The sequence below is a fragment of the Protopterus annectens genome, chromosome 4.part0 (assembly GCF_019279795.1).
Source record: "Protopterus annectens isolate FY-2018-M chromosome 4.part0, PAN1.0, whole genome shotgun sequence".
Lineage (NCBI taxonomy): Eukaryota > Metazoa > Chordata > Ceratodontiformes > Protopteridae > Protopterus > Protopterus annectens.
Genome location: NC_056733.1, coordinates 1,945,631,748 through 1,945,653,700, shown reverse-complemented (window position 1 = coordinate 1,945,653,700; position 21,953 = coordinate 1,945,631,748).

Below are 21,953 nucleotides of genomic sequence, written 5' to 3'. Positions count from 1 at the left end.
GACGTCTTGAAACAGTCCACCAGAATGACTAGGCAAGGTCTGCCTTTGGCAATACTAAACTAGGTTGAATCTAGTATATGAAGATGTCCTATTTCACTGTTAATAATTTTCATGGTAATTCTTTCTATGACTTTGCAAATAAGACTAGTCAGATACCTAATTATGTGAGTTTGTCTACATTAACTTTGTGGGGTTTTATATCAAATTCTTTGGCCAGGAAAGAGGCCAGCACTATGCACCTTTTTGCCCTTTTCCATTGCTTTAGTCACCTTGAAGAAGTCCAACAGGTTGTGTAGACATGATGTACCCCTGATGAAACCAAACCGGGTTGGATCCAGTGTCTGAAGATTTCCTATGTCATTGTTAATCATTTCATTCATAATTCTTTCCATGGCTTTGCATACGAGACTAGTCAGACTTATGGGTCTATAGTTATTGTGATCCAAAGATGGCTACCCTTGTATACAGGGATGACCACTGCAGTTCTCCATTTGCATAGCACAAAGCCTGTCTGGAGACTATGGTTAAGTGGTGACTCTAATGGTCCTAATAGGTCATATTTCATGCTATTTAGGAGGAAATCTGATATATTATCAGATCCCACTAATGAGGTATTCTTTGTCTTAGACAAATGTTTAAGACCTGCTCCCTAGTGATAGTTGCATAGCACAAAGCTTGTCTATAGGCGAATAACGAATCTAATGGCTTATAGGTCACGTTTCATGCTATTTAAGAGGAATCCTGTGATATTATCAGCGCCCACTGATGCAGTATTCTTTGCCTTGGAGAAAGCTTTTAGGACCTGCTACCCAGTGATAGAGGGTAATGTTGGATGGCATTTCCTGGGGGGTGGGGGAGATAATATCCTAGCTAAATTTGTTAACCAATAGATTTGCTATATCTTTTGACTAAGTGTAGGTGGCTCTATTTACAATTAGTTGTGCACATTGTTGTATATATACAGTTGTTCAGGTTGTGGACATAGCTAAAGAAAGGGTTATGGTTGGCATTGGCCTGGGAGGTTATTTTTCCCTCAAATTTGACTATGGTAGACTTGATTTGCCATCTGAGTTGCTGGTTTAGATTGAAGACAAAGTTTTTATCCAGCTGGGTATTGCACTTCCTAATTTTTGCCATGAGTCCTCTCAACTGTCAAGATTTTCATAGAATCTCCAGATTTTTGCCTCATATTTTTAATCTGATCATCGTAAAATTTGTGTTTTTTTACATTTTTGTGGCAAATAAGTGACAACTGAATTCACTAAATAATGAAAGGCACTTGAGTTTCTGACTTAGTATCCTTCATAAAATACATGTTAAAACAACCAAGGGGATTCAATAAACCCTACACAGTAGCAATGAAATTTAGATTCAGAAAGTGCCGTGCAGATGTACGCAGCCCTTCACAAACAGGGTAAATACCATAGCATGCTAATTACAACATAAGCAGATGAATTGCATTCTAATCAGCCAATCAATCTGGTAAAGCTATTCAACAAGCTATAAAGCATCAGCATAGACTCCATGCTGTTTTTTCCTGTGAAATCCAAAACTTTTGGAATACAGCTACATAAAGGAGTCTAGATTGACAGAATGTTAGGGGCAGCTGCTGCTTTAATTCATTTGTATGTCTTACAGGCTGAAGCCAGTGCTGCTAATAGGCCTAGGCTGTGAAGGAGAAGAGTTTTCAGGTCTTGTTTAATTTTTCTCAACCTACATGATGTGGAAACTGTAAAGTGCTACAGAGTGGAGAGAGACACACTATAGGAACTCTGTGACCTCTGCCATCCTCAACTAAGAGCAAGAGCCAACCAAGGGGAGCCCATCCCTGTGGAGACAAAGGTATATGCAGCCTTTAGAATCTTAGTTACAGGTACCCTTCAGGGACCAACAGGGGACATGTTGGGGGTGTCACAGGCATCAGCATCCAGGATCCTCAACCAATTCCGGAATGCTATGTTCCAACATGCAAGTGACCACATATATTTTCACTGTAGTTCTTAGGAGAGGGCCAAGGATATGCAAGAGTCTTACCATGTAGCATACTACCCTGAGGTACTGGGTGCCATAGATTGCACAAATATAGAAATTAAGGCACCACCTGGGGAACAGGGTAGGCTCTATATAAACAGAAAGGGCTACCACTCTATCAACTGCCAAGTCATGTGCAACACCAAGGGAATCACCTTGAACATGTGTGCTGGCAACCCTGGCAGTTACCATGGCTCACATATCTGGCACAACTCCCAACTGTACTGGATTTGTGCTAGGGAGGATATCCCACAGAGTCATTTACTGGAGGATGCAGACTATGCACTGAAACAGTAGCTGATGACAACCATCAGAAATGAACACACACCAATGGAAGAACTCCATAATGAAGCATTCACTCAAACAGAAATATCACAGAGTGTGTGTTTGGGATGCTGAAGTCATGGTTCTGGTGCCTAGGTATCTCCGGGGGAGCCCTGTAGTGCAATCTATGGACATGTACAGAATATTTACAGTATGTGTCATGCTACAACATAATCCTGATGAAACAGCTTCAGCAGGATCAGTAAGGGGAAGGGGCACACATCCCACCACCAATGCCAAGGTCACCACAGCCCCAGGCAGATGTGGAGTCAGAGAGGGAATCGCCAGCTGCTGTGGGTGTAAGCAGATTTAGGTGTGTTCATTATGCCCTTGCACTGGCTAACAGACAACGCCAAACTCACTTACTCACCACATAGGGGGCCTGAACCTTTCCTACTACTCATTTACATATAGTAACATTGATATTGGGCAACTATCACAACTTTTACTTCCCCATGTATTGGCTTTGTGCTGCTTGCATCGACAGAGTCAGCCCTGAACTAAAACTGTGGAAACTGCTGTATTTACAAAGTATGTCCTCAACCTGGAGTGTACTGTTTAATAATATGAATGTGTGGTATATCCTTGCATTTCATTAGTTGGTCCAATAAGCAAGTAAAAGGTGGTAGATTTGTATAGAAATTACCTTAACATGTGACACCAGAGACTTATTTGACTTATATGTGTCCTTACTAAGTATTAAGCCTCAAGGATCAAACAGTCACACACAGTCATACCTCTCAAAAGTATTGATGATCACTGCATGCCCTCTGATTAGCAACATATATTTGTACTGGAAAATCATTAAAGAGAGAAGTTGGAAAGTAATGATGCACATTGCAGTTTCTGACTTCACAGAACCCACAAGATCATTCACTATAAATACAGGAAATCTTGATTCTATCAACTGTCTAATTTCTAAGGTCAATATAAGTCAAAGCTACAATTACCAGTAAGACAACACAGATGCAGATATACTAAGCACTAAAGTAACTATGCACACTGAGCATCAGAAACAAAGCTTATGTATCCCTGTATCCAAAAGACAGAAAACACAGGGATATAGTACAGTTATCATCACTTGCACATGGTGTTTTGTGTGTGTGTGTGGGGGGGGGGGAGGGGGGGCAGGAAACCTAGGCTGACACAAAAGGTCAGTGAGTGTGTGTGAGTAAGAAAGACAAGGTGGTAGACATTTGTATAAAGCAACATGTGACCGGTGAGACAAAATTAGTAACTGGTGTGTCTGTGTGTGTGTGTGTGTGTGTGTGTGTGTGTGTGTGTGTGTGTGTGTGTGTGTGTGTGTGTGAGGGGGGCAGGAAACCTAGGCTGACACAAAAGGTCAGTGAGTGTGTGTGAGTAAGAAAGACAAGGTGGTAGACATTTGTATAAAGCAACATGTGACCGGTGAGACAAAATTAGTAACTGGTGTGTCTGTGTGTGTGTGTGTGTGTGTGTGTGTGTGTGTGTGTGTGTGTGTGTGTGTGTGTGTGTGTGTGTGTGTGAGGGGGGCAGGAAACCTAGGCTGACACAAAAGGTCAGTGAGTGTGTGTGAGTAAGAAAGACAAGGTGGTAGACATTTGTATAAAGCAACATGTGACCGGTGAGACAAAATTAGTAACTGGTGTGTGTGTGTGTGTGTGTGTGTGTGTGTGTGTGTGTGTGTGTGTGTGTGTGTGTGTGTGCGCGTGTCTGTAGGGGTCCTCCAGGTGAAATTGGTGTGTGAGTATCTGCACGAACGCAGTCAAGCTCTGTGCTGGCTCTATAGCTTGGTATTTCAGACAGGTGTGAGCTGTGCATGGTGGAGGTGGCAGTTCATCATTGTCATCACTGACCACAAGAACTGGCTCTGTCAGGAGTTGCCCTGACATGTCCATGCCCATGTTCAGATGCAGTGCTGCTATGTGAATGTGACTGATGTCTGCTGAGTGAGCTCCCTTCATGGGGATGCCCAGGACCACAACCCAATGGCCTGCAACATCTGGGTGTGAACAGCACACTCACTGATATACAGCCACTATGGGAGTGTGATCGGTTGGCCATGTTGGCTGACAGCAGATGATGTGGCTGACCTACACTCACAAGGATGCCGTTCCCCTCCCAGTAAATGTTCCATGACAGACAAAGCTCATTCCAAGACAGGCATACCTCGGTCCATCAGATACACCCCTTATTCAAACATGTCATTCATCCAATTGATTGAATCGGCAACATGGTGGAGGCAGTTAGGAATGTCTGACTGTGCCACATCTACAACCCTGAGCATTTATCTGGAGCACCTACGGAAATGTACCTGTGCCTCTATGATGACCCTAAACATACATTGTGGGGCACCAGTTGGAGGAGGGACAGCAGGCCCCTCCGAGCACCCCTATCAACCATTCTGCATGGCACCTCACCCACACTTTGACTATGACCAGAGTCAACAGGCACTGAAGCCACAGTAGCCACACTTTCCTGACCAATGGCCTGACTCTCCACCTGTCCAATTTCTGAGTGCTCACTGGAATGGTTAGGCATATAATAGGCCTACTGGCTATGTCCATTTGAATTGCAGGGGATGTCTGTAGGTCAACCTCAGTGTCAGATTCAACCTCTGCACCCCATGTGTGTGCCTCAGTTTGGCCACTATCATCAGAGTCTGCTGATACACTAATATCAGGTAGCAGAGGGCCAATAATCCCACTGTCATGATCACCTGTGATAAAAAGCAACACAAAATTGGAAAATAAATTATTGCCAACTCTACTTTAGTCCAATATATGCTAACAAAGTAACAGTGCTGCCACTATTATAGACAGTGCAGCAATACACACAACAGGCCTGACATCAACAGCACACAGTAAAATATTTCATTAAATTGCTCAGCAGTACTGACATAAAAATGTTTGGCTTACCATCTGCAGATAAGATACTCCTCTACAATTCAGATGGTCCTAGAAGAAGTTAAGCAAGAGGCAAGGGCAACATCATCACAATTAACAGTAACACAGGTGTAATACTTTTATTACTTTATATGTCCATTAACTATACTTTCAACAAGAATGTGGCTGACAACTACAACCTAAGCTAATAAGTGAATCAATCATCAACCCCCAAAAAAAAAAAAAGACAGGTGACACAGAAGTAACTTATTGATTACAATTGTTTTACTATACAACAGTATTCAATTGTTGAAATACTAAAGCCTACCTGGAAGTCCTCCAGAGAAGTGTTTGGTGCCTCTGAAACTGCTGATCTGTACTGCACTCTCCTGGAAGCTGTCTGGATCCCTGATATTGTCCAGGAACTCTTCCTTGGATGTTAGTGGTGGTTCCCTAGTAGTCAACCCCCCAGTAACCATCTGGACACAGCCCACTGCAGCTACTCGCCTCTGTGCAGGTGGGATCATGTCAGTGGCCCTGTTGTGCACCTGCTCGCATGTCCTGACATGGCCACACACAACATTCTGATCATCAACTCCCTGTTGCCAAATTTGCATCCTACATGCCATATCTCCCCATCCCCCTTCCAGCAGAAAAGCACCACATTGCCTAAAGGCATCAATTATAGTCTACAGATGTGAAATCTAAACAACAGGCGGGATGAAAACAATGAGAGTAACAAGACCAACATATCCTTGTTAGTGCCATAACAGTAACTCACCTTTGCTGCCCTCCCAAAAAAGTTTATCCTTGTTTGTGCCATAACAAAAACCCACCTTTGCTCCTCCAAAGAGCAGTCTATCCTTGTTTGTGCCATAACATTAACTCATCTTTGTCCTCCCTCGAAAAAGAACAGTGTACCCTTGTTTGTGCTATAACAGTAACCCATCTTTGCTCCCTCAAATAAGTACAGGAAAGTGACACAATTTGCTAACAAACCATCTTTGAAATGCTAAAAGTGCTATCAAATGATCTGTTCCTGAAACATTTCTACATATTTATCACACAGCATTCCATTTTCATGTATTAGCAATCATGTATACATCTGAAATGGTTTGCCAAACATGCCCATGCCATCAGTACACTTCTAACTAATGCATACAGATAAAAGTGTAAAAGCATTTGTTTCAGATTTTTCTTAAATACGTTCCTACCAACATATGCAGTATGTAGCTGACAGAATGTAAGCATTTGTTCTGAATTTCAGTACTCCTGTGTACAGATATGTCCTGAATAAATAGCTTATGTGCAGTCTTCCCAGCATAAACAAGTCTCCTCACCATCAGTTTGCCTAGCTACATGGTTACCTTTTTATATGGTGTAAATTCAGGGCTGTTATCATGTTGAAGATGCAAATAAGTTGCGAACTCATTAGAATTGCTGAATCCCAAATACTTGGATCTATGTAGGGGACTTAAACATAGTGCAGGCACTTCCTCAGTGTTTGGTTTTAACTGATTGCAACTGCGAATGATTACTGGTTGGGAGAAGGAAAACACAACAACACTGCAGGCTGCTTTACTTCCACTGAATGTGTCAGGTTAGATCTACAAAGTTTTTGATGTAAGGTTTGAAATGTAAGTAAGCAGCACACAATTCACAGGTTGTATTCCTTAACATCCAACCTGCCCTTCATTTGTTGGCAACGGCATATATTATTTCCACTTAATATCCTCACACATTTTAGGTCCAATGATATATAATGGTGTACACACTGCATGTCACAGATTACTGGTTAGATAAATGAAGAATGGTCAACAAACACTGAAATGTGAGCCTCAGGTGTATATTTAAAAGTAGTAGTCATAACAGGTTGTATTATCACTAAGTGCACTACATCCAAAAATAATAGTACAAATAGCAGTTGCACAGTTTAATATCATTGTAGATGGTATTGCAGTCGGTCATGTGCAGATTGAGCTCAGTTCTTTGCTGCAAAAGCACAGCAGTGTGCAAAGTGGACCACTGCCCCCCAATGAAGCAGTCAGGACCCAAACAGCCAAAAGGAGAAAACAGATACATTTCAATTTAAGCTATTGGGCATCATGCAAACCCACTAAGCAGTGTTGTGCTGCAGTTAACAGAGAGACCTTAAGAAGGATTTGTAAAATAGAGTTTGTCATGTAACTAATTCTGTGGCAGCAGGTGTAAGTGTAGGCTTGGAGTACAGATGGTCCTGGATTCTATTACAGGGTGTGCAACCTTTTTTTACTGTTATGACATTGCAGTCTATAACAGTGAACTGAAAGACAGACAAGTATTATTTCAACTTTCTTGTGACAGCAGGTGTAAGTTTAACACTGGCATACACATAGTCCATGGTTCGAATATAAGATATTCCATGCACTTTTACTCTTGTTCCACTTCCCTTTATAGTCATTCTCACTTATACCACTTGAAAGAGCGGAGCTAATAGTAATTATATGTATGAGGGCTGACACAGTAGTATAGTGTCAGTTATTTATTTATTTATCTATGTATTATCACATTTATTATTAGATATGTGACTATGGGTATACTGTGTACTATATTCTTGCAAGTATAATTCTGTTTTCTGGACTGGCATGGCCTTCACATTTGCCTAACACACTTACATAGCTGCCTGTGCATCCAATAACCTTGGAATTGTAATTGCAATTATGTAATGCCTCACAGCTGCTCTCCACTTACCATTGCACAAATGCATTGCTAGGGTGTGCACACTGCTGGGCAATGTGTTTTCATGATGGTAAATGAAGCACAGCAGTTTTAAACAGTGTGTGACTACCATTAAAAATGATAACTAGAATTGGCAGGAAGGCATCAGTCTCCATTTCTCTAGACCCATGGGAGACATGCCAGGTTTAGGACACAGAGATGGAGTGTCCAGCAGTCCAAGATTTTTATTGGACTACTAGTTAAGAACCACAGTGACAGGCTTCTGCAAAGGGTCTATTCTGGCTTCCAGTATAAGTTGGAGGCTTGTGATAGTTTAGCCTGGGCTGTATCCAGTGCCACCAGTATCCAACACACTGGAGAGCAATATAGGCATCATTATAATGACCTACATAGAAGGAAGAAGGATAAACTCAACAACTGGATTGAGGAATTTAGGACTGAGGACATCCAAGACCTGTGTACATATCATCTACAGAGAGTACTTGTAAGACTTAGAAAGCTGAATACAGGCAATGCTGGTATTCATAATGGTCTTCTGTTATGTTCTGTTTTTTTCTACTGCTACCAGTGACCATGAGTGCAACATCTTAATCCATGGGGCTAGATTGGAGAGGATGAGGGAAGCATGTGGTATGTATGCAGCAGTAGAGTACTATTATTGTAACATTAAAAGTTAAAGATAGCTGTTTTGGTATCAAATTGAGGTTTCATATCTCAACTGTGAAAACAAGTATGCATGTATTAGTCTGTAGCACAAACCAAGAGTACAATATTAGACTTTAGTCAAAGGTTGTGTCTTCAAATACCACACTTCCCAACTATACAATACTGTTAATGCTTCAATAATATTTAAAGTAAAACCTCTATACCACTGACACAAATGCCCTGCTGTAAGCTGTAATCTGTAAAACTGGAAAATGCATATGTGTAATATATGCACACACCAAGGATTACTTACTGAAATATGGAGTATGATGTGCATTTGTTAGGAAGTGGTGGTCTTAAATCTAAAAGTTAAGATAATAGAGTCAAGTAATTGTATTAATGCATTATATGTGACATATGAAGGTACTAATCTGATTTCTTTTTTTTTATTCCCCTCAACCCCTAACTCTCTTTTTTATTTTATTTTATTTTATTTTATTTTATTTCATATTATTTATAAAAAATAATGTCTGTGTCTTTTTATTTTATTTTATTTTTGTTGATGAATACTTTTTTATTTTATTTTTTAGTTATTTAATTGTAAAATATTCATTTTTATTTTATTTTGTTTTATTTTTTTAATTTTATTATCTGTTGTTGAAATGTATCCATGTCATCCATGTGTACCACATCACTAAATGCTCCACAGCAGAGCAAGGTAGGTCTGTAATATGTAAAGAAATCCAGAGTGAACACCAGTGCTGAGGACATGCAAAACTTTAATAAATAAAATACACACAAAGATAAAAAACAAATGAGCACTTCCGCAGTCTACTGGGTGCTTCTTCAGACCTACTAGCACAGTGCATCTGAATTCATTATACACACCTAACATCAGTTAATCAATTACATAGTAAAAACTTGTCCTTCCCTTAAAGTTATAGCCAAACGTCTATCTATAGTATAGTTTATAAAAAAATACAATGATTAGTGTAAAAGTGGACGCGTCTTAAGCACAGGTTTTAGAGTAACATGCTCATTTAAGGCAGGAGGTCTATCTGCATTCAGATGCACTATCCACTCTTGTTCCCTCTATTTTGGGAATTTTTTAAAATCACCCCTCTCTTATTACACTCTAAAACTTCTAACACAAAAAACTTAAAATCATGACCAGCTCCAAGGTCACTAACATGAACTGCTAATACACTTTTCATTTTTTTATGTCTTACATCATTAACATGTTCTAACACCCTTTCTCTCAGTGTCCTATTGGTCTTCCCTACATAATAACTAAAACATTTCACACAGTATGTAAAATAAACCAACCCCTGGATTTAATAAACTCCATGTAGGAATAGTGTTATTCCTACATGGAATAAATGGTGTTTGCATCTGCATCCCCCTCTCCGCAGTGCACCTTTCATATTAATGAAGGTGCGCTACTGAGACGGATCTGTGGACATGGATAGTGAATCAGTGCAGGGGGCATGTTGCAGTAATGCTCACAGATCTACAACACACCCCCTCTGCACTGTCAAAGTGTCATACAGCACTTTTTAAGATTTGTTCAGTGTCCATGGACACTGAAAGATGATTTAGTATATGGAATGGAATGCAGAGGATATGTGACAGGAACTGTACCACACCCCCTGCATTGTTAAAGTGTCATATGGTACTTTTTAAAATACTTTCAGTGTTCACGAACACTGAAGGAGGAGTTAGTATGGAATGCAATGCAGAGAGTGTGTAACAGGAACTGTAACACACCCCCTGCATTGTTAAAGTGCCGTATGGCACTTTTTAAAATACTTTCAGTGTCAGCAGACACTGAAAGATGATTTTGTATGGAATGCAATGCAGAGAGTGTGTGGCAGGACCTGCAACACACCCCCTGTATTGTCAAAGTGCTGTATGGCACTTTACAGTAAAAAGTGTGTTCTCAAACACACACCTCAACCTCTTAGAGCAAGAAATATGTACAAAGCCATTAAATAAAAGTGGAATAAAGGGCCAAAAATAGGGGCACTTTTTAAATATTGCTCCTACAAACTTAGAAAGTTGATAGAATGACATTATTTACATTACCATGGATTGTCATGAAGAGTAGGTAACATACCGATAGTCATATATTGAAATATATCTATTTAAAATGGTTGCATGAAATATTTTTTTTTTCATTTATATGTAAAGTTTAAGAATAGCTGAGCAGGTTGGATGACTGTGGCGCATTGCTCAGCAGTGCTTAAACATGTATGAAGAGCTATATAGAAATGTATAGCTGCAAATTTGAATGCTGAGTTAGCTTAGTGGTTAGAGTTTTGACTTTGAGTGTGGTAGGTACAAGGTTCAAATACCAAGACAGGCAATTCAGCTTTTACATCAGAAAGCCTTTATATATTAATGTTAATATTATTTATCAATGTAGTTATTAACATTTGCAAGGGACATGTGTCAGACATCTACAAATAGTAACTGGATGCTTTTAATGTTTGTTGAAAAGGTCATGTTTAAGTATAGTTGAGCGGGTTTGCACAGTGTAGTGAAGTGCTCAGTAATGAATGAAAATAAAGAGGTATATACAGCAGGTTAACAACAGACCCTCACTGGTTGAATGGTTAGGACACCAGAACTTGCACATGAGGTGCAAGGGTTGAATCCTAACCATTCAAATTTTTTACACGTGATAGGGAAATGTTGTAAATGTTTTTATTTGTTTTGTATACATTGAAATATGTTAACTGTGGTGGTCCATCTTGACCAGAATCCTATTTGCAGTGGAGACCCAAGTATAAAAGCCCCAGTTACACATAAGTGTCCAGTATATTAAAGTTACAGGAACAGATAACGTAGTGAAATGCATAAGTTTAGGAGATATAACAAAATAGTGTCACTGGATATATGATGTGAAATCCCCATGTAAACAAAAGTGTCCCAAGCAGTACAGTTACACCCCAAAGTAATGTAATCAAAGCACACATGGGGACATTATGTAAGGTAAAATATATGCACTTAATAATATGTCAGTGAGGACTAATTAATGTGCAATACATTAATTTTCTGGAAATGAAAACTGAGCAATGCTTAGTAGTGCACAGCTGTGCTTACTCAGTTTCAGCATTGCTAAGAAGTATAATTGTAAGCAGCATTCATCCCAGCTAAGCAGATTTTCACACTGCTAAGCACTGCACAGCATCTACCCCTTTAAGCACTGCTCAACTCAGCTTAGTGAGTTTGTGCACTGCTGAGCTGTGCTCAGCATTTTCATACATGGTACAATGATGGTAAAGGGCAGGGTTATGGCCTTATTTAAACTACACAGTTGGTAATACAGCCAGAACCTGTTATAGTTTGATCACTGCAGGAACTATGTCTGGAGTTGGAGAGGGAGCACGCTTTCAGGCCAGCGCTGGGGCATTTTGGAGTCCAGGGTCATGGCTGGGCTCCTTCTTCAACACCATGATGACATACTGCTGCAGGGCCAGTACCAGGTTCCCAATTCAAATGTGAGGCCTGGGACCATCTGGCATGTCACCTCACCAGTGACACTGGAATCCCCCAAACTGGTGAGCAGGTACGACATCACCAAGTTGACCTACAGCAGAGGAAGGGGGAGCTCTTGGCCCAATGGTTCCAAGATGCCCCAGACAGCAATGACCAAGTAGTTTGCAAATATTTGACCCATAGCTGTACCAAATTCTAGCCTGAGTTTGTGATAGACAGGTATGCATAATAGTTGTTTTATTTCCTACATCTGCAGAGGTGAGAGGTAGCAATATGGAGGCCCATGCGGACAGACTGGCGAGGCTGCACTGAGAGTCTGGTAAGTACAGATCTATCTTGCAATATATAGTGCAATAAATAAGAAGGAGTACATTGTTTACTGCCAGTAGGTATAGTGTGTTCTGAGTGCACTGAATAAATAAAGTTTGTCAGACCAATACTGATCTACAGAATATGCAGTAATACTGAATGTAGAATCTGAACTGTAATAAAGTACTGTGTCATGTTACTCAAATAAAGATTTATGCCACAAACATTTGTGTTTAATCTGGTATGTTGATGAGGAAATAGAATATATACGGGTGCTTCACAACAAATATGGCTTTGACAGCATGCATTGACTGAGGTTGTTCTGATAACCAGCTGTTATGCAAAACTGTAGATTGTGGAGCTGTAAAACAAGATATAAATATGTTCTGCAGTAAGATCTGAACCTTGAATAGTAATGCATTATAGTTTGTCCCCTGCAACATTGCCTTGTGTTAACCTTTGCATTCTGGATCTTATTATTTCAAAGGATTCAGACACAGTACACTATCTGTTATGCATGAATCTCAGGCATGTATGTTCAACTGTCACCTCAGTCTTTGGTGACACTACACTTAGATTACAAGGTCAGACTGTTTACTCTAGAGAGTATTAGGCAGAATTCAGTCAAGCAAGAGACAGCAGTTCCCCAATAGCTCAGTGTGAGGAGAAATAACTATGGCATTCATTTTTACACACCCAGACAATGGTTTGAATCCAGGGATTGGTAGTAAGATGTGTGAATATTTGCACTCAAGTAATCTTGAATATTTGTAGAAGCAGTCAGGTCGCGTTAACAGATATGTTCTCCAAAGGTCTTACATGTAAAGAAATGTTTGTAGTAGCTGTATGCAGGGTATACTAATAAACCTATACAACTGTTCCACTGTCAAACCCCATGCCTGCAAATGACAGCAGGATAGGCACATATGCCATGCAATTTTTCGATACATGTCTCTCAAGTGTCATACTGTCATGGCCAGTGGTCACTGCTGCCAGTAACCTTGGGCACACATATGAATCCAGGTGAAATATGCCAGTAGCACACACACACACACACACACAACATCAGTGCAGGGTACACATTCTTCATCATATATGTAACCCTGACATGTACGAGTTCCCTCTAATCATGCACCCAGAGTTGTCACACTTTGCCCCATACCATTCCAGGTTGACAGTTTAACAGTTATGTATGTGCTAAAGAAGTTATAGGCCAGAGGTAGATGTAAAGTGAGGGCAGACCTGCAGAGTATTAAGCAGTACTGTTGTGAAAAATAGAAGTCTATACAGTTGTTAATGGACTTTTTTCTCACCCACCCCTTAGCTGCATCGATAATTATTATGCATATACTACGGGTATGTTTTTCTCAAAACCTAATGTTGGGACTTGTGTTCTATTATTGTTCATATATTTAATTGGTTGCATATTAACATACCTTGTTTAAATACCATTGTTGGTGGCCTGTTGCCGTAAATGCAGTTGGCATGCTGTTACAATGCTGACTGTTATTCCATTTATGTATGTGTTCTGTTTGCTATGCAGTTGTTTCATTTCTATTGTTCTGGGTTAATTGGAACACCCACACTTGCTATAATAACTAATCTTAACATATTTTGTTTATGACTAGCCAATACACTGTGAAAAACCTCAACACCATAGCATGTTTGGGAAGGCAGATCCCAGCGGATCCTCCTGTCATGCCTTATCTGGCTGTGGCATTGGGCCCCAGCCCATCTGTGACCCAACCTGAAACTGCATCCTCCGCTGGTCCTGCACCACCCTCATGTGGAACCACATCAGGGGACGTTGCCCATCCCCTCCTGGATGCAAACACAGAGAGGAACCCATCACCTGCTGAAGGTATGCAGCACAGGGTCATCCAGACAGAGTTGGATGCATGCCTGAGCCAGATTGCGGACAGACTAGCACACCTTGAGGGGCAGCCTACTCCTGTTGTCCAGCCCCCAGCACAGCCACTTTCAAGGCCATGAAGGGGAAGTGGTGACTGGGACCCAGCCTGGAACTGCCTACTCCACTGGTCCTGCACCACCCTCAGGTGGTACCGCCTCAGGGGATGGGGTGTTGGATGCAAACCTGAGCCAGATCGAGGGCAGACTGGATCACCTCAAGGGTCAGCCTGCCCCTGTTGTCCAGCCCTACAGCACAGACACCTTCAGGGCCATGAAGAGGCAGTGGTGAGGGCCCATGGGTGGGGACCTCAGTCCCACTGTCTCCATCTGGGGGCTCATGGGCCTCAGATTCCCAATCACCCTCCCCGTCCAAGGTGTTTACTACCCTCATGTGTCATACACCACCCCTATATGCTACCTTTTCTGTCTTGTCTGTCTGCAAAAGCAACCTCTCTTACCCAGCTTACCTCTCCAAATGTACCTATGACCTTTCCACAATATCCCACTCTCACCTTAAAAAAAGGGGCATCTACCCCCCCCAAAAAACATATCCCATACATAGCTCACCATTTCACTCCAAGTACACTGACATCAATCAATTTACCCCTGAATTACTTAAGCAATGTATGTCACCCACACCCTCCCTGTGTGGTGTGAGGCTCTAAATTCCAAATTCTCCACATCATTCCCAGCTATTGCTTCAGACGAAATGGAGAGCTATGGTCCTTTCCTACATCCATCATGCACATTCAGCACATCAGCACATCAGCTGCCTTTCACATTGTGTTTCCTCCTGCTTGCTCCCATTTCACCACTTTCCTATCACCCTTTTTTTCTTTTTTTTTTTAAATTAGCATGGGTTTAAGTTGGAATAAGCAGCACTAAGCAGAGCCAAGCAGGATTAAGCACATCTTGGCATCACTTAGCCCCACGCAGACTCATGCAAACCCACTTAAAACTGCTTTAATCACTCTATCTCAATCAGCCCCTGTTTTGCCCAGCAACAAAACAACCAGCCCTGGCAGGTCTCGAACCCAACACCCCGTGCGCTACAGAAAGAGCAACATACCACTGCACTATGAAGGCCTTAATTATAGCAATGTGTTGCCATTACATTGGCTTATAGGAAGGCAACCCAGCTGTTCTGGATGCAATTAGCAAATGGGAGCAACAGATTGATGCATAGGCCATCACCTCTTCATGAGCATTACCTACAAAAGGCAAGATGATGCCTATGCTAAACAGGTCTGATACTTTCATCCAGAAGACAGACTGTGACTATTCACAACACCTCTTGTGGATTTATTCTGAAAAAGGGGCACAGCACTATACCAGGTATGTCAAACAATTAAGTATGTAATGGAATGCAGATGGAGGGATGCAGTCACGGGAAATAGGAATTTAAACAGTAGCTCTCAACTGTCATGTTGCATGTTATTCTGCTGCCAAGCAGCTACAGCCATCCATGATCACTATGTCTGCAGCATACCTCTGAACTGTACAGAGTTTTACAGAATGTCTTGACATTTGCATCACAATTTGCCCATGCTTTCCATAAAAGTTTGTTTTTCTGGCAAATTATTGGCAAATCATGAAGGACTGCAGTCAGAAAATAATGACGTCTGGTACTGCAGATATCAGACATCTGTGAGTAGGTCACCCTACACCATATATGCACTGCTCTTTCTTATTGTGTATCTCAGATGTTCCTGGCATGTCGACATGCACCTGTAGTAACATTCACCTATTTGCCAGATGTAGGCTGGATGACCTGGTACTGTAACACTGCCCATAGAGGGCACCCAGCAGTCAATGGTAGTGATGTGTGTATGGACACATAACAACACAGTCTGCCACAGCAGTCAGGACATTTTTGGTAGTCCTGCTACCATCTCAGGTTACTAGGCTATGAGCCATGAGCAGCCATATGCCTAGGCCATAAGTTAGCCCATGTATATGAAAGGTAGCTGCTGATGTCCCAATCCAACAGGGACACAAGTGGTATCCCAAGGGTGTATGTGCTGTTAACCATCCATTTCACCAGGTTACACCCACAAAGGTGTTGGTAGCTACTCTGCCTGATGTAGACATGGCAGCCAGCAGTCCTAGCAATGTGGAGACTGTGATTTCCTCGCACACCACAGTGAGGTCACTCCTAAGGAGTATGTATGATACTGGGTAGAGGGATTGCCTTATAGCCTATAGGTGTATGGTAGATGTTTGATGGCCTGGTATTCCCTGGTGGGGAACCTCCATGATGTCCCTAGCTGCTGCATGTGCTGTGTGATGTGACTGATGAATGGGGGGGGGCATTACACACCGGGATAAGTGGAGCAATGCAGGCTGTAATGGTGGCATGTTCACAATACTCACACACATACTGTAGTGATAGATGGCAGGGGTATAATGTGGGTGTTAGTGGTGGATAGTGCTAGCAAATGTGGATGTGTATGTACAACACTGGTAGGCAATGTATGGGGTCCTGTGATGTGTTCCCTTGTTCATGTTTTCCAGGTGGGATGTATCGTAGATGTCAACCACCATACACAGGGACTGTGACTGTAGAAATCTTGGAATCCCTGAGACTACATCACAGTATACTGTTGTAGAGAAGCAAGCAGCACATGTAGCAATGAATTGCCCTTTGGGCTGAACTGGTGGGGACCATCAACAACATTGGACACCATGACAGGGACTATGAACAGGTCCGACACCATGCCACAGACATAATACACAATGCACAGCAAAGGGCTGCAGCTGTGCCCAGGGACTATGCTGGCACTGGTGGAGGGCCTGCTACAGAAGCACCACTGACACCAACAGAGGAGTCCCTCGCCAACCTTGGTAGAGCCACTGCCTCCCAGGCACACATCCCCACATTTGTCATGAAGGTAGGTCACACAGAATCAATGGCCAAGGAGCATGCAAGTAAGGCCCAGTGGTCATTAAGTCAGTACTGTAGCATTCATTGTGGCGGCATTTGCATAGCTGGATGCATACATCATGTGACATGGCATTTGTGGGTGGGGTTTTGTAATGCACATACGTGTACACCTATTGTGAATGTCAGTGATTTGGGTAGTATCACCACACCTTGTACTGTACATTTTCATAAATGCACATATCCTATACCAATGTCACATGCATGTGTGTTGAGGGATATGGCTCACCAGTGTGGGAGTTAACATAGACTTTAAAGATTCAGCAGATGTCTGTATAGGTGCATAGCAGACTGGCCATGCTGCTAATGCATTGTTTTACTGACTGAGGACTATTCAGAGGTAATGTCCACCTTTAGGCTGGATGCGGTCCCTTCACCTATGTGGTGAACCACATACAAGCAATTCCTGATGATTGCCAATACCTGGTATCTGAATGCAACTATGTTGCCATCCTGGGTACCCAGACCTGTCATCTCAGTCTGTGTGTTTATGGGATTGGTGCTGATGTGGGACATAGTGGGGACATGTACTTGCTGTATGGTATGCTGACACTGTTGTCTGCATACAGCTTGAGGCTGGGACCTTGAGAGCATTCCATACCCACTGTATGGCTCATCACAGTGTGTTAACAGCAGTTTGTGGTTCAATGATAGAGTGCAAAATACTTACAGTTCACACAGCCTTTGGCTGTACCTACATATGTGGGTGAAGCCAATTAGCATGACAGTTGGCAAGACCTACCATGGCCACAGCAAGTCCAACACACAGGACTTCCTTTAGTTTGCTACTATATCACCTTATATGTGTGACATTCCCTTAGCTTACACTGTTTGTCATAACACTGAGGTGCTTCTGCTGTGCAATAACTGCTCTATGCAATCAGTACAGGACCATATGACATTTTTGTTGTCCTACACTCTTGAGACCTCTTTACTGTTTCAGTTGTTGTCACAGGTTACACCTTGCCAAACATGGACTGTGACCTGCAGGGTGCTACAGATGGTGGCCATACTTGTGACCTCTGCATATGTCTGCAGACTGTCCTGATGTCTGACACATACTTTCTTTCCATCTGTCATAAAGTGTGGTTTTCTGGCAAACTGTGGAGAAAAGCATGAAAGACTAGCTATTGTCATATAATGACACATACTCTTTGGAAAGTATGTTCACATGCACAATCTGTTTTGGTATCTATTTTCCATGCATGGCACAGCAATTTGTGAAAGTTGTGCTCAATCTTTGGTGTTTGCCCCATTTTTCCATATGGATTTAACCAGATGTCTTTCTGTGCAGTTTTGAGAGATATGCTGGTGGCCATAGCACAGGTAGACTGCTGCAAGGGGATGTACGTACACACACACACACACACACACACACACACACACACACACACACACACACACACACACACACACACACACACACTCATAACCTGCCCTTGCTGATAGCAGAACCTGAACCTGCCTAGTTGTACAAACAATACTGCTGTATACATAACACAAACACCACAGAGCTACTATAGTGTTGCAGTGTCTGCCACTACTATTCAAGTGAGCAGCAATTGCAAGGGCTGTTAGAATTGCCAATGGTGAGTTCACAGGTGCTTAACATGGTATCACCATCTGAAACACAGACATACAGCTGCATGGGGACATGCATTGAAACATACATGCACACAGAGTTGACACTTTTCCTATTATATGACCTACCTCTGTAGTTATGTGCAATACAGACTGATATGGCTATTGCATGCACCACATTGCCTTTGTGATAGAAAATGTGTGACTGTGCTTGTAATGTGGATGCCATCAACTGGCTCTTTAAAGAATTGCCATGGGGAGGGGGTCAACAAGCCTTAAAATGGTATAACCAACAGACACAGGTGAAATGCTTCACACACAAACACACACACACTGATATTGTAGGCTGCACTGAGATTCAAACACCTACCTATCTACATGTATGTACTATAGTGCTACCTATTTATCACATGCACCACAATGTTTATGGTCTAATAAGTGTTCAAAGGTACATCTAAGTTGAATGACTTCAGCAGCCCTTGTAAAGTAGGGAGATGAGAAGTCTACTGGGTGGAACAGGCCTCAAAATGGTATAACCAACACACACAGGATATGGTTCTCACCCACACATATGCAGTATCACAGTTTTCAGTATTGTGATTAGAACCACTATTTATCTAGTTATTTGTGCTACAATGCTACACAGTTATTGCATGCTCCACAGAGCTTATAGGGCTGAGCACTGTCCAAAGTTATATTGAAGTTGAATGAAATCAGCAGGACTTCCAAAGTAGAGCAATGGGAAGTATATTGGGTGGGAAAGATGCCAAACTACTTTAACCTACAAATACACACACTTGTAAACACATATTTTCCAGGACTGAGATTGGAAATCCTACCTATATATGAATTTGTACTATAGTGTTACGCAGTTATCACACAAGTCACAGAGCTTATAGGGCTGACAAGTGTCCAAAGGTACTTCTAAGGTGAATAACATCAGCAGATCTTATAAAGTAGGGCAATGGGAAGTTTACTGGGTGGGAAAGGCTTCAAAATACTTTACAACACGAAAGGTACCAAACACCAGACCAAATAACAATCCTTGTTGGGGTCCCAGAAAAACCACAGCTCGAACTGAAGAGTTACTTTAAAAACTTTAATCCACACGAAAAAATGGAACAGCACAGCCTTTGTAAAACATAAATCTTCCCTGGTTAAGCGCTTTCATCTGCAGGAAATGCAGATTTCATCAGAACCATGAGCATAGCATTGGTTAGCCTTTTATAATTAGTTTTGGCGCCAAAAAACAATTAAAATTTGTATTTAAAAACTGTCCCTAAAAAATGTTATTACATGGATAACTAAAAAATATATGTTATATAGTATATATATATATATTTTACTTAATACTACAATAGTGTTACAATTATATAAAAATGCTTTAAAATCCATGAGGAAAATTCATAAGAAAAATTACATAAGAAAGTACACAGAAGAAAATACATAAAAAATATATATATATGTCTACTTAAATTCATTCCATTAATAAAAATGGTTTAATGCTAATGTGGTCATTTAATCCAGGACTAGTAGTGGCGTCACAATACATTTGCCACTTACTTTCTAATAGCCCCAAAAAAACTTTCCAATTACCCTCACAACCTTTGGAATCAATGTGGTCAATGATACTAAAAAGAAAGGTATGTTCATGCCCTCTATCTAAGACATGTTTACTAAGGGCATTATTACAGTCTTGTTTTTTGATCTTATATGAATGCTCATAGATCCTAGTTTTTAATTTTCTCTCTGTCTTCCCAATGTAGTATGCGTTGCAAACTGTGCATAATGCAATGTAAACTACCCTAGATGTATTACAATTGCCTGTCAAATTGACCAGTCTAGTCCTGCTGGTGTTGTTCAACTTTGTTATTTTAGTTTCATTAATAAACTTACACTGATTGCATGCCCCACACTTTGTTGTTCCTTTTTTATCCCTATCCATTACTTTTTTAATAACTTTTTTCCTCTCCAACATGTTTTTAATATTTATAGATGTCTTATAAACACATTTAGGGATGGTCCCCACTATTTTCCCTACGTCTTCTGATACTGTTAGGATATTCCAATGTTTGATTAAAATTTCTTTGATGACACTTGTGTAAGGACTATACATGATTACACAAATACTGTTGTTGTTGTATTGGGCTTTCTTATTACAAACAAAAGGTTTTCCCAGCAAAGATGGATACTTCTTTCCCCATTCCTTTTTAACAAATGTAATTATGGGGAGTAACATAGAAACCGGGTATCCCCTCATTTTGAACATATTAAAGATGTTGTCCAATTCTTTTTCCATAATGGTCCTGTTGGATGACATACATGCAGCGCGTATGCATTGACCCTTGAACACATTTTTGAAAACATGGGGTGGATGGTTACTCCCATAGAATAAATAATCGTTGGAGAATGTGTTCTTTCTATAAATTCTGGATTCAAACCCCCTATCACTGTTACCGACATATGTATCAAGATACGAAATCCCTTCCTTTTCCACTTTGTAAGTGAATTTCAAAAAACTAGTAGTGTTGTTTAAGTAGTCAATAAAACTTTTGACAAGTTCTTCGGGTCCATTCCACAGGATGAATAAATCATCCAAGTATCTTGTGTAATATACAATATGTTGGTAAAATTCACTGGTGAATACAAAAGATGTTTCCCATTCCAACATAACCAAGTTTGCGAACACAGGGGCACAAGAGGCCCCCATAGCTACGCCCTTGGTCTGCCTGAATACCTCTCCCTGAAATTGCAAAAAATTATAATCCAAAATTAAACCCATTATGTCAACGATAAGGTTTATTCTTTCCCAACTCAAAGTAGAATGTTTTCTAAGACTTTCAAAAAGTATTCCAAACCGACATCCTTTGGAATACTTGAAAAAAGGTCGACAACATCAATTGTCACAAATAGAAGGTCTCTTTGCCAAATGTCTGGGGTCAAATTTGCTAGAAAATTCCATGAATCCTTGATGAGATGCCTAGCATTGTCATAAACATGTTTAGTCCAACCATCAATAATTACCCCCATATTATATGTTTTCGATTTGGACCCTGAAATAATGGGTCTGAACGGGGGTTTGTTCAAACATTTATGTATTTTCGGGATGCCGAAAATAATGGCCATTT